The 14,332-nt window shown below is 41.9% G+C and overlaps 1 long non-coding RNA gene across 1 annotated transcript; it reads right to left on the reverse strand.

Annotated features, from left to right (window-relative positions):
- Nucleotides 1-12,325: 12,325 nt before the first annotated feature.
- Nucleotides 12,326-13,852, reverse strand: LOC113283443. The gene is made up of 2 exons (XR_003327460.1): nucleotides 13,541-13,852; nucleotides 12,326-13,175 (listed from the first exon to the last, which is right to left on the reverse strand). It is a non-coding gene; the product is annotated as an uncharacterized LOC113283443 (long non-coding RNA).
- Nucleotides 13,853-14,332: the final 480 nt, after the last annotated feature.

Genomic DNA, 14,332 nt, shown 5'->3' on the forward strand with positions numbered 1-14,332 from the left:
GAAGGATAAGGGTTGATCTTAGAGAGGGAAGCGAAGAAGGTGTTGAGATTGTGAAGGTGTTGGTTGTCTATGACTTGTATCAGAATGTTGAACTGGCTTGCACAATGTAAGCTATCAGTTCTGGGTGTTTTCTGGATACTGTGACAACACTTGGTTTTTTTTGTGTTGAATAGGTTGAAAACCTATTTATACAAGTCATTGAGTGCACCTTGATCTCTTAGGAAGTGGAAGAAGTGAAATAGTGGATTTGTGCGGAAGGTAGTGATCATCGTGTTTCTGTTGTGAGGAAAACTGATCACACGTTCTTCCACCACTCTCATTACTAATAACCGTCCTCCTTTCCTGACACGTTCTCGAAATGGACGCGTTGCACGCCGCACGCTGTAAACCGCCAGACCAATACCCTAGTAAGCATCCCTCAGTTTGTGACATGCTTGATGTCTCGAATAAGTAGGTCGTGGGACCCATCATGGAGAATAACATGATGCTATTAGGTGAAACAACTAGGTTTTTTATGAGGTCGATATAAGATATTGTATGTATTCGATGCATGTGAAGCATCACAATTAAGCAGCTCAAACTAATCGATGCGTATGAAGCATCATTGTTTTAGAGCCTGATTAGGTGAGTCTCGGATAAGCATCTTAAAAGAGGAAGCACGAGCGACCACCTTTGGGTGATCGTTTGGTGGCTCTAGGGGTCCACCATTACCTGGACGATCGCTTCGCTTGGAAGAAGGATGGCCGGTCTTCACAACGTGCATTGCTCGTTTTCTAAAAATAGATCTATACCATCCAACTAGTCTGGAAAAGTTGGATGGTCGTGATCGTTTGCGGCAGTTTCAAACTACCATTGACGCGACTTAGGGTTTAGGAGGCCACGCGGCTAACCCTCTTTGGGTGTGCGTTTGGAGGTATTTGATCCTTAGTTTGCATAGGCCGGTCAATCACGTGTAAAGGTGGGTCCACAGTAATCACGTTGACATCTTCGGGGCCGCTTAAAATTAAATCTAAGCCACTCAAATCATCTGGTGAAGACGAGTGGTTGAGATCGATTTGCGGAAGCAATGTGTTGCCGCAAACGCCAATTAATGTTTAGAAGTTTGCGCGTTCACCCTACTTTGGGTGAATGATTCTACGTGTTCCAAGCTTGCTATGACCAAGTCGATCGACCAACGATGGAGTTGGGTCGACGGTGAACATGTTAGCATCTTGTTGATTGCCTAAAATTGGATCTGGGTCGTCCAACCAGGCTGGCGAAGATGAACGGCCGTGATTGATTTGTGACAGTTGTATACTGTCGTGACTCAAATTAGGGTTTTGAACGCAGCGCGTTCATTCGGGTTTGGGCGAGCGGTTGAGCGCCCTAGAGGCTTGCCGCAAGCAAGTCGATTGACAAAAGAGGAAGTTAGACCAATGGTGAACACGTTGGGTTTTCCTTGATTGCTTGAAACGCAATCTAAGTCGTCCAACCAAGCTGGCGAAGTTGGACGGGCACGATCGTTTTGCGACAGTTGTAAACTGTCGTAACCCAAATTTAGGGTTTTGAGTACATCATGCCTGCTCGAGTTTGCGTGAGCTATCGAGCACCCTATAGGCTTGCTGCATGCAAGTCGATTGCACAAGGGGAAAGTGGGGTAACTAATGATCATGTTGACACCTCTTTGATCGTTTGTAGGAAGATCCAAGCCGTCCAACCATGCTGGCGAAGTTGGACGGACATGATGTGTTTTGAGACCGTTTTTGCCGGTCTTAGCTCGTTCGAGCTTTGTTTTTACGCAGCGCAAACGCCCATGTTTGGGTCGGTGTTTGAAGAGCTTCTGCATGGGCAACATGGGACTCGATCAACTAGAGAACTATTGGGCCCGCCGGTGATTGCTACGGCACCTTTCTGATCGCCCAAAGCTCAATCTGAGACGTCCAACTTGGCTGGCCAAGTTGGACGGACGTGATGAATTTGAGACCGTCATGGTCGGTCTATCTCGTTTGAGCTTCTAAATAGCGCGAATACCCACGTTTAGGTCGGCGTTTGAAGTGCTTGTGAATGAGCATAAGACTACTCGATCGACTAGGGCACTAGTGGGCTCGTTGGTGGTCACTATAGTGATTGCCTAGTTCTGATAGGAGTAGTCTAAGTTTGTTAAATCGCGCGGCCAAATCGTGTGGCCGTGATTATTTTTTGAGACTGATGTCAACAGTCCAGATTTTCCTTAAGGAATTTAAACGCGTGCAACTTTTAATTAAAAGGTGTGCGAGCGTGCTGATCTCTTTGTCGGAGGGTGATGTATCTTATGTGAGTGTTTTCATGCAGGTCTCAATACTGACACTTCGGGAGATTCATGCTACTCTGTTGTGAGTGAACATTTAATCGTCATATCATGCCAATATTGAGAGTTCGCTGGAGAACACAGCATAGGAAAACACTAGGCAGGTCATGCATTAATGAATAATGCTGATAGAACTCGCGGAATATTTGGGATTGCTGTTGCATGCACCAATTTGAGTGAATTTCATGAATTATATTGAATTGCTTCAAATAAAGCGAAAAGGTTTTTCTGCACTCGTCACTTCTTAAACAACTTTTCCTTTTGTGGGTAACATCGTATTAAATGCTGGTTTTACAATTTTATCCCTGAACTAAAATCCACCATCAGCATTAAGTCCCATGCTTAGCACGTAATAGTTACACTATTGCGAGGTAAGCACTAGATGGTGACAAATAAAGATAAAACTTATGAGACAAAGTTAGATGTTACCAGGAGAGATAGGTCGGCATGTCTTTGGAACATGTCATGTTCAAGAGGTATCCAGGTGAGCGTTCCCCTAGCATGATGTCGGTTGGTCCCAGGTAGATTAGGCATACGGTTGGTTGGGATCTCAAACTATTTATGACGATGTCATAATCCTCGATTCTGATGTGGACGATCCCTATCATGAGGAATATCTTTAAAAGGCTGGTGAAGCAATTTCTGAAAAGATGTTGAAGCAGCTCAGGAAGTTGACGTAGCTTCCGAAAAGCGTGTTGAAGCGGCTCGGATGTTGAAGCGGCTTCCGAAGAGGACGTCGAAGCGGATTTTGGAGAGGACTCTAGTGAAGGCGCCCTTGGTCCTCATTCATGATGTAACTTCCACTTGTTATATCACGTACGTTGTGCTTCCAGGAGATCCAGGAGTCGTATTTGTTAGGTGCGGAGCTATATCTCCAATTAATGGCGCGTGTGATTAGACACGTCCGAAGAAGCAATTGCAATCTGGAGTACCACGTGCACTAGCTTGATGCTTCCTGATTCCGTGAAGGGATTTCCCAAGATATAAAATTTACAGATGAGGAAACTTCTTCTAGGATCTACGTTGGGATAGCGATTGAGGGGTTGTTTCGTCATTGAAGAAGCTGCACTTCAGGGTACTAATGATGCTTGCCCTAAGAAGCATATACTGGCTGCTTGATGATTTCTTTTTAGTCATTTTGATCTTTCTGATTGCGATGATGACATGAAGTAGAAAATCTGAGAGACCTTCCGTTGTCGATGTGCCGTTATAAGCCTTCAAGGACTTCATTTCAAGCAAAATCCTTTGAATCGTCTTCTTAATCTTGGACGGTTGTATGGAAAGGGATGCGATGAGCAGTCCCCAGTTACACTTCAGAATCGATGGCGTTGCTGGACACGTGAAAATATCTCCGATTTGTACTTTGGAGTCTTTGATGCACATGTACGTTTTCATGTTGAGTGCGGCTCGTAAAGCTTCAACAGTGATGATTGTTGATATTAGAAGCAAAACGGTTGAGGGACGTGAAGGCATCCTGTGCTGGCAGTTCCCAAGTGTAATTATTCCGAACTTATTTTCTCTTGAAAGACGGTACTTCAATTGCATTTGCTGGTAAAGAGTTGAAGCGGCTTCGACCTCTGAAGAGAGCGCTGAAATGGCTTCGGGAAAGAGTGTTGATGCGGCTTCGGGAGAGAGAGCGTTGAAGCGGCTTCTTCTGGAGAGAGTGTTGAAGGGGATTCTTCTGGATAGAGTATTGAAGCGGCTTCTTCTTCAGTTTGATTCCCCTTGCGAATTACATGCTTCTTGACCATCTCTCGTGTTGAAAAAGTCTTTGACTGATGGTGAAGGAATTTCATGCTGAGCCTCAGTCCCCAAGCATGAGTTATATGGTTCTATCTTGCATGGTCGGTGGGTTTACCATAATAAACATATCACTATCTCTCCTCCGTAATGGTGACTCTATTACTTCTCCGTGGGAAAGTAAAATACGCAAAACTTCGGATTACCTCCGCCCGTAGTGGCTGTTGCTATGGTGAAGCTCTTGCGAGCAACAACGATTCTTGGCAGCATCTATGATTAGAAGAGACTGGCAGGGAGAGGCATGGTAGCTACTTGCACGAACTTGGAAGTCTTCATATAATGGTAGAGATCTCCTCATTATTAGAGGTAGAAAGAACCGATAGCTTCCTTGGTGTTTCCTGGAGAAGAGGGAGACAGTCCCCTGCCCACGAGTATCTATTCAACTTTCAACTCGATAGATGTTGTCACGCTGGGCCTTTGAATAAATAATTCGGGAGAGAATTGGGGTTGAACCCGATGTTGATGAGGATCATACGAGTTGCTGATCATGAGGTCGTATTTGCGTCTACATTGCATTTCACAGACGTCCAGGCATATCGCTAGTTTTTTGAAAATATATGCTCTCTTGAGTATGTCCTCATCTTCGGGAATCCTGGAATCATGATGATAGCGTGCTTGCATCTTTGACTTCAACATCTTCGAGATGGATAGTGCTGAGCAGTCCCCAGTTACACTCCTTTGTCTTTATCATCTTTGGATAGTGACTTTGAGGAGTAGGGAAATTCCCTCATGCGAATGACTTAACTAACATGTTGCGCAAATATGAAGAAGCTCTTGACATGGAGAGTTCGTAGGTACCTCTTAGGTCCGGGTGCGACCTCCTTCAATAATGCAACTACTTCTTCTACGGGATATGAAATTCTGAAAGCTTCTCTCACCAATTATTTGCCGTCAAGCCAGATATGGTATATCCCGGACATTGTTTTATCACTGTGATCGTCGTGCATGTGTTACTGAGGTTGGAGTTGGCGGTTTTGGACGCGCAGGATGTTGTACCTCGGTGGTTGTCCTCTGCTTCAGTGAAGCTGCTTACAGGAGGCTGAAGGTTGTATTGCATGTTGGTGAGATGCATGCTTCCACGAATATCATGAGGCTCTTTATTCCCTGCGTGCATGGTTCTTTCTATCAGGGCAGGCGTTGTTCTAGCCGCTGTTCAATCATATTTGGATCGTGACAATCCAGTGCTTGGATTTTGAAACTCTTGACATAATAATTTGGATGCTCATTGTTTCGTTGGAACATTCTCCCCAAATCTGAAAAGGTGATTTGCTCGGGTACGAAGAAATATTTTTATAGAAAGCGGTTACCATCTCACACTAGTTGGATACGCTGTTTGGTGCGATGTTGTTGTACCAGGTGTACACCCTCTCAGTAAGTGACTTTGATAACTCTTTCAGGCGGAGAACATGATTGTATTCGTTCTCTCCTAATGACTCTAGAAAACGAGAGATGTGTTCACGAGCATTACCGGTTCTGTCATAAAAGAAAAATTGAGGAGAGGAGTGTCCTCTCGGAAGAGGAAATCTTTACACATTAGGCTGATAAGGAGGCTATGCTGGTGCAAGTCTACCGGGTTTTCCTTGCCTCGATGCTGGAGAAGTCGTTCTAGATCCTCACGCGTGATGAAATTGGACGGCTGATTCTTTCCCACTCAGGAGCAACACGAACTTCTTCATCTATGAATGCACCCCATGTTGAAGTGCTTGCGCCAAAAGCGTTGAAATTGCTCTTCATTGCTTCTATGGGCTAACGTGGCTCTTGTGGTAGTCGCTCCATTAGCGTCTTGAGGAAAGTGAGTACCTCTTTCTGAGTTGTAGCCATGTCCGTCTGAACCTTAGCGAGAACTTTTCGTCTTTCTATCAAATCAACAATGGTGATAGGGGTTGACCTCCTATGGTCTCTCATACTGATGGGGAAGTGGCAGTAGCTCTAGTAATGACCGGGGGTGTTGCGCTCGAAAAAATATTGGTGGCGGCGGCGGCTCTGGCTCTGATGATTAGAGGTATCACACCTAAGGGAGTGTCTCGCTGTCGTCTGGGTTGACATAATAGGCGGACCCTTTATGATGATTTAAAGATGGGTCAGGCCTCCTTTGTTGTTGTAGATGTACGAATTATCGGAATTACACCATATTATGGATCTACACGTTTTGTTGATGAAGTGGTAGCGGATATTCCTGACTTTAAACTGGTAGCAGTGGTGGAATAGAGATAAACCTTTTCTTTTGTGATATCTGCAGGTGTCTCCTCATGACTCCAACGGTGTTGAGAATTTTTTGTCGACAATCTCCATATTGGAACAACAGCTACACGAATCTTCACTTCGTCTTTCTGGGTGTGGACCCTTTGAGGCATTTCTGGCTTGATCCATACAACACTTATGGTGTTGCAGAAAAGGCGGTTGCTCCATCCGGATCTGTAGAGAAGCCGTTGCGTTCTTCTAAGCAGTAGTCACGTCTTGCTTTGTCTCCACGCAGCTTTCTAGTCCTTTCATCTGGGAGATTTACCGGTGCTCATCTATTCAAGACATTTCCAGTAGCATTGCTTGAAAAGGCATTTTAATGAAGCTTCTTAGCCAATGGAACACCGGAATTGAAATTGGTTGTTGAACCCAAATTGAATTTAACGATTGAATTATATCTAAGATCCACCCTTTTGAAATTGAGAAAACTGGAATGAATATTGAAATATTGATTTTGCAACCGAGAGATCAATGTCCCACCGTGATCGCCAATTTTTAATGGGTAAAAACTGATTCTGTTGTTTTTGGTAATTTGGGGTGTGTTGATGAGAAACGAGTTCAAACCCTAAACAAATGCACTGCACGGGAATGCTTTTAGATTCGAGAGATCAATCTGTAAGACTCTGGCTTAAACCAAGAAATGGACGTTCCAGATTCAATTCGGTCACAAGGTGAAGGATAAGGGTTGATCTTAGGGAGGGAAGCGAAGAAGGTGTTGAGATTGTGAAGGTGTTGGCTGTCTATGACTTGTATCAGAATGTTGAACTGGCTTGCACAGTGTAAGCTATAAGTTCTGGGTGTTTTCTGGATACTGTGACAACACTTGTTTTCTTTTGTGTCGAATAGGTTGAAAACCTATTTATACAAGTCATTGAGCGCACCTTGATCTCTTAGGAAGTGGAGGAACTGAAATAGTGGAGAAGTGGATTTGTGCAGAAGGTAGTGATAATCGTGTTTCCGTTGTGAGGAAAACTGATCACACGTTCTTCCACCACTCTCATTACTAATAACCATCAGACTTTCTTGACACGTTCTCGTAATAGACGTGTTGCACGCCGCACGCTGTAAACCGCCAGACCAATACCCCAGTAAGCATCCCTCAGTTTGTGACATGTTTGATGTCTCGAATAAGTAGGTCGTGGGACCCATCGTGGAGAATAGCATGATGCTATTAGGTGAAACAACTAGGTTTTTTATGAGGTCAATATAAGAATTGTATGTATTCGATGCACGTGAAGCATCACAATTAAGAAGCTCAAACTAATCGATGCGTACGAAGCATCATTGTTTTAGAGCCTGGTTATGTGAGTCGCGGATAAGCGTCTTAAAAGTGGAAGCACGAGCGACCACCTTTGGGTGATAATTTGGTGGCTCTAGGGGTCCACCATTACCTGGACGATCGCTTCACTTGGAAGAAGGATGGTCGGTCTTCACAACGTTGCTTTGCTCGTTTTCTAAAAATAGATCTATACCATCCAACTAGGCTGGCAAAGTTTGATGGTCGCGATCGTTTGCGGCAGTTTCAAACTGCCATTGACGCGACTTAGGGTTTAGGAGGCCACGCGGCCAACCCTCTTTGGGTGTGCGTTTGGAGGCATTTGAGCCTTAGTTTGTGTAGGACGGTCAATCACGTGTAAAGGTGGGTCCACAGTGATCACGTTGACATCTTCGGGGCCGCTTAAAATTAAATCTAAGACACTCAAATCAGCTGGTGAATAAGAGTGGTTGAGATCGATTTGCGGCAGTAATGTGTTGCCGCAAACGCCAATTAGTGTTTAGAAGTTTGCACGTTCACCCTACTTTGGGTGAAAGATTCTACGTGTCCCGAGCTTGCTATGAGCAAGTCGATCGACCAACGATGGAGTTGGGTCTACGGTGAACACGTTAGCATCTTGTTGATTGCCTAAAATTGGATCTGGGCCGTCCAACCAGGATGGCGAAGATGAACGGCCGTGATTGATTTGCGACAGTTGTATACTGTCGTGACTCAAATTAGTGTTTTGAACGCAGCGCGTTCATTCGGGTTTGGGCGAGCGGTTGAGCGCCCTAGAGGCTTTCCGCAAGCAAGTCGATTGACAAAAGAGGAAGTTAGGCCAATGGTGAACACGTTGGTTTTTCCTTGATTGCTCGAAACGCGATCTAAGACGTCCAACCAGGCTGGCGAAGTTGAACGGACACGATCGTTTTGCGACAATTGTAATTTAGGGTTTTGAGTACATCATGCCTGCTCGAGTTTGCGTGAGCGATCGAGCACCCTATAGGCTTGCTGCATGCAAGTCGATTGCCCAAGAGGAAAGTAGGGTAACCAATGATCATGTTGACACCTTGTTGATCGTTTATAGGAAGATCCAAGCCGTCCAACCAGGTTGGCGAAGTTGGACGAACATGATGTGTTTTGAGACCGTTTTTGCCGGTCTTAGCTCGTTCGAGCTTTGTTTTTACGTAGCGCAAACGCCCACGTTTGGGTCGGTGTTTGAAGAGCTTCTGCATGGGAAACATGGGACTCGATCAACTAGAGAACTAGTGGGCCCGCCGGTGATTGCTACTGCGCCTTTCTGATCGCCCAAAGCTCAATCTGAGACGTCCAACTTGGCTGGCCAAGTTGGACGGGCGAGATGAATTTGAGACCGTCATGGTCGGTGTAACTCGTTTGATATTCTAAATAGAGCGAATACCCACGTTTAGGTCGGCGTTTGAAGTGCTTGTGAATGCGCATAAGACTACTCGATCGACTAGGGCACTAGTGGGCCCGTCGGTGGTCACTATAGTGATTGCCTAGTTCTGCTAGGAGTAGTCTAAGTTTGTTAAATCGCGTGGCCAAATCGTGTGGCCGTGATTACTTTTTGAGACTGTGTCAACAATCCAGATTTTCCTTAAGGAATTTAAACGCGTGCAACTTTTCAAAGGTGTGCGAGCGCGTTGATCTCTTTGTCAGAGGGTGATGTAGCCTATGTGAGTGTTTTCATGCAGGTCTCAATACTGACACTTCGGGAGATTCATGCTACTCTGTTGCGAGCGAACATTTAATCGTCATGTCATGCCAATATTGAGAGTTCGACAGCATAGGAAAACACTAGGAAGGTCATGCGTTAGTGTATAATGCTGATAGAACTCGCGGAATATTTGGGATTTCTGTTGCATGCACCAATTTGAGTGAATTTCATGAATTATATTAAACTTCTTCAAATAAAGCGAAGAGGTTTTTCTGCACTCGTCACTTCTTAAAAAGCTTTTCCTTTTGCAGGGTAACGACGTATTAAATGCTGGTTTTAAAATTTTAGCCCTGAACTAAAATCCACCATCAACAGTTGCACATGTTCATAGGATCGGTTCCCCTTTTCCTAAAAACGTGTTGCACATGTTCATAGGATCGGCTCCCGCTTCTGCTATAAACCTTATTGCGCCTCATACAAGGATCGGTTCCCCTTTGTGATGTACTGCACCTCTTACTAGGATCAGTTCCCCTTTCCCATGTTTGGTCCGATATAAAATCACATACCCGATCATACCATCTCAGGTGATTACTTAAGAACGGTTTCACTAATAAAATTCATACCAATACATAAGTCAGGCCTTTGTGAATAGTTCTACCAAGAACACAAACAAGTCGTGAACGGTTATACTCAATCACATATATTGGTTGTTCATAAGATATGCAATGAATAACAAAACCAATAACGGCTGGCAATTTCCTTTTCGGTTCACAAACAAGTTTATGAACTGACTTCCTTAGAACACATGTAAAACATTGTTCCCTAGGATGAAATCCTCACCTGATACCCACACATAATCACAATAGCATTCAAATGATTATGGCAATGTCTTATCTACAAAGTTTAATGGTTAAGAAATAAACCTCGTATTGTATTCCTTAATATTATATCTATCTAGAGTTCAAATATGCTTCGCAGTTATGTTTTCAATATGCACGACTTGAAAGATACGTTAGGGAATGAAACATTTCAAGTCAAATATCACTAACCTCTAGTGGAATGATGATTGTTGTCGTTGTAGCTCCTTGCTTCTTCTCATCTTCAAGTCTTCGTAATAGTTGTAATGTCTCATATCCTAATACTTTCAAGCTACGAAGTTGACTCTAGTACATAATCAAGCGACTCTTAACATGAGTTTTGATTCACTAAAATATGACAACCAAACTTGAAATACCAACGCTTGGTGGGTTCAACCGAGCTATGCTCTAACAGATACACATTTAATAGTGATTTTATTTACAAATAGACTATACAACAAATTAAACATAGCGGAAGCTAACCAACTAACGAAACCAACTCCTCAAAGCTTTCATCGCCACGTGCACAACTTGATCTGTCTCTAAAACTGAAAGTGGGAATGGGTGAGCACATCATCCCTAAAATGGGTGCCCAACAGAAATAACAACTAACTTTCAAGTAATCACTAAAAATGATTTGGAAACAATGCTGGTTTTGACCGTTAAAACACGGAAAACAGATAACGTATAAATAAAATGATAAGTTATACTGAAATATAAAGTTCTACCAACCATTAAACCGGCACAATTCACAACATAAATAATAGTTGAGCGACTTCTTCCTTCGGAGTAGCAAGGCATGACTGTTGCGGATTCTTCAATGATCATTAAAGCGTCCATGAGGTTTCCGTCCTCAAGTCATAAACGATACGTACCTTACCAGTACCTCATCTACGCGCATTATCTAGATCAAGTATCTAAAGAGATCCAATGGTGACAATATTATATCCGACAGAAGAACTTAATCATGGATAACCCTATACCTCTCGCAAGACAAGTTCAACAATCATATATAATATTCTCAACATCATTCTCTCCAACTACCAAAACATAATATAATATCTATTGAAAGTAATTTAAAAGAACAATAAACATTCATGTATGAGACATGCGTTTGGAAAATAATATTCAGTGACACGAGTACACACCTAATAGTTTATTAGTTGGCAGCAATTTTCACTCCTTTAGCGCATAAATATAGATATAACTTTTGGGCAACCACATCACACACCAATCAAAAGGAAACCTTCTCCTTTTCATGCAAACAATAAGCAAAGATTGTAACCATTTTTCCAGTCAATGGAAAGAATCACTTTTTGAAAATAAGTAAATACTCCCAAAACACAGATATTAGTTGTTTCTAAAGATCCAATCCCATCCCAAAATGTAAAAGAAAACTAGTTTATATTACACACATATATACATGCATACACTATCATATAGTAACAAAGATATGCATGCCTTTCGCAATATAAATAGATTTATAAAACAATAATGATTACAAGAGAGTTCGTTATCGATTCCCACCTCTTTTGATGACAAGCCTCGCCTCCCTCAAGATCCATAATCCACGGGTTCATTCTTTAGATCGTTCGTTGTTAATAAAGATTAAATGTTAATCACACAAGCACTCTATAGATTAGCCAAAAGGCTCATACAAGGCTCATAACATAATCTCATACGATTCTCTAGTTATAAGCTAAGTGAACTATCTAATGGTTCTAAGCCCATCTATGGTTCTACAGATTTTCATTATCTATCTTTAGCATACAAAAGTTTACTAATCCAATTAGATTGGTTCTAAAGTCCATTAGATATGTCTTATGAATATCTACAACTTTGTACAAGGAACCAAAGGCTAATTTAGACCACAGGGGTTCAAATCATCAAAGAAGGAAAACTATGCCTAAGTCAAAGTCCACTAAACAAACCCATTAACTTAAGGTCCAGTCCATCAAGTCAATTAGCGGTCAAACTGACCTTCACGGGTCAATTAACAGTCAACGTCTAAGGTCGGGTCAACAGTCCAAGTCAAAGGTCAAGTCATCTGAGTCGACTCAGGTCAAGGTAGGAAATTCGGTGAGTCAACACCAATTCAACTCAGTCAGAAATACTAAGTCAGCTAAGCAGATTGAGTCAGCTAGACTGACTGGGATGACTAACAAGTCTAAACTTCAAGATACAATAATTCATACAAATGTTATCACTAACAACAATTCCAACAATACAATTTTAATAGTAAAACTTCTTAACTGAAATGTACATTATTCTAACTACAATCTTCAAATATAAATCTAATCTATAGCTATAACTTCATTCCCTATACTGTTGTCATTAACTTCTCAGCCACATACTCCAACACCTCCTAACCTATAACCACATCCAACACTTCAATTCACCAACACCAATCCCTTGTTCAATTCTACAAACAGAACAGTTCCCTGACACCAATATCAAAACTAACTCTAGCTCCAATTCTAAATTGTCTCAGCTCAAACAACCATCTTAATTACAATATTTTATTCATCCAATTCAGTTCAGTTTCTTCATTAAAGTCTCTTCCATAAACTGTATGTATACTAATCATAATCTGAACATCTAACCTGCAATAACATTTCCAATACAGGTGGCCCACAATGTTCACCACCACCAAGTCACCACCACAGTAACTATAAACCTATGTCTTCACCATGGCAGTTTCATCACGCTTAAACAACTTCACGTACAACTTCCACCTGAAATCATCCACCAATGACAACACCACCACATTAAGGCTCATTATCAGTTGAGCAAAACATAGTTGTATGCTCATACATTCAACCTCAGTTTAAGATTCTGCACCACCAGTTCAATTCTTATACCTCCATCTCCATACACAACCACCAACAACTACAGAACCACCACCACTGTTACCAATTGAACAACAATTACAACTCCAGCTTAACTATTTCAGCATCAACACAATCATCACCTCCAATTATCACCTCCACCAGTTCAACACCACTATCCCGCCATGTCCTGCATCAGCAACCCATCTAGTATCAACACCATATCCATACTCAAGTGCTTTTCTAAACCACTAACAGAACCTCCATTTCTCAGATTCACCACCTCATCAATATCATACACTTCTTCATATAATCCCTGGTCCCAATTATAATTTAATAACCTAATTCTTTTTCTAGAAACCCAAAATAACAGCAACCATATTCTTCACCCTCAAATCATCTAACCCTAACCAGAAACTCAATTATCTGAAAGAAACTAAAATTAAATTCTATATAATCATCTAAACCAAAAATCAACAACAAACCCATCATAACAATTCAGCCAATCAATCAAATCAAATAATAAACTACCGAATTAATAAAACCCTAAGTCACCTGATTTCGATTCAGCATCAGAATAGCGTCATCTCATCAAATCAAGAGAAACCCCTCTTATCTTCATCCATTAATAACACTATATTCTCACCGGTTCTACACAAACCCTACTTCAGAAAACCCTAACTTGAATTTAACATCAATATCACCTTCTTCTTCTCCTGGAACTCCAACAATCTCAGTTCTAATCTCATCTTCATTCATTCATCATGCTATCTAACTCTCTATGGAAAACTCACACATAAAAGAACTCAGTTCTTCTGAACTGAAATTGACAAAGAAGAGAAGAGAAAGAACGGAGAAGAATAAAGAAGAAGGAAAAAGAAGAAGAATAGAAAAATGAGTTTCTCTCGACACGCGTAGAAGATAAGGCAGATGAAAAATATTAAGGCGCCCAGTAAAAGGATAAGGCCAGCCCCAGTCGGTTTAGATCTAAAATAACTAATTTTCCCTTCATACAAATTCGATGATTATTTCTTCTTCTGATATCCGATTGACACGTTCGAGTAGTCTATCTCGCGTAACTTTTCGATACCTATCTAGTGATACTAATTTCGTAACTAGATCGTTGTTAGATTTACTTCTATTAATTAACGTCTGTCTTTAATTAATCGGGTCAACATCGGCTTAGTCATCTCTTGACTGGTCTGATAGCGTTGACGAGCTTGAGGGTCCTTACAATTATAACCGCTCATAAACTTGTTTATGTTATTGGTAAAACTATTCACAAGGCCTGACTTATGTATTGGTACGACTTTTATTAGTGAAACCGATCTTAAGTAATCACTCAAG

The sequence above is a fragment of the Papaver somniferum genome, chromosome 5, assembly GCF_003573695.1.
Source record: "Papaver somniferum cultivar HN1 chromosome 5, ASM357369v1, whole genome shotgun sequence".
Lineage (NCBI taxonomy): Eukaryota > Viridiplantae > Streptophyta > Magnoliopsida > Ranunculales > Papaveraceae > Papaver > Papaver somniferum.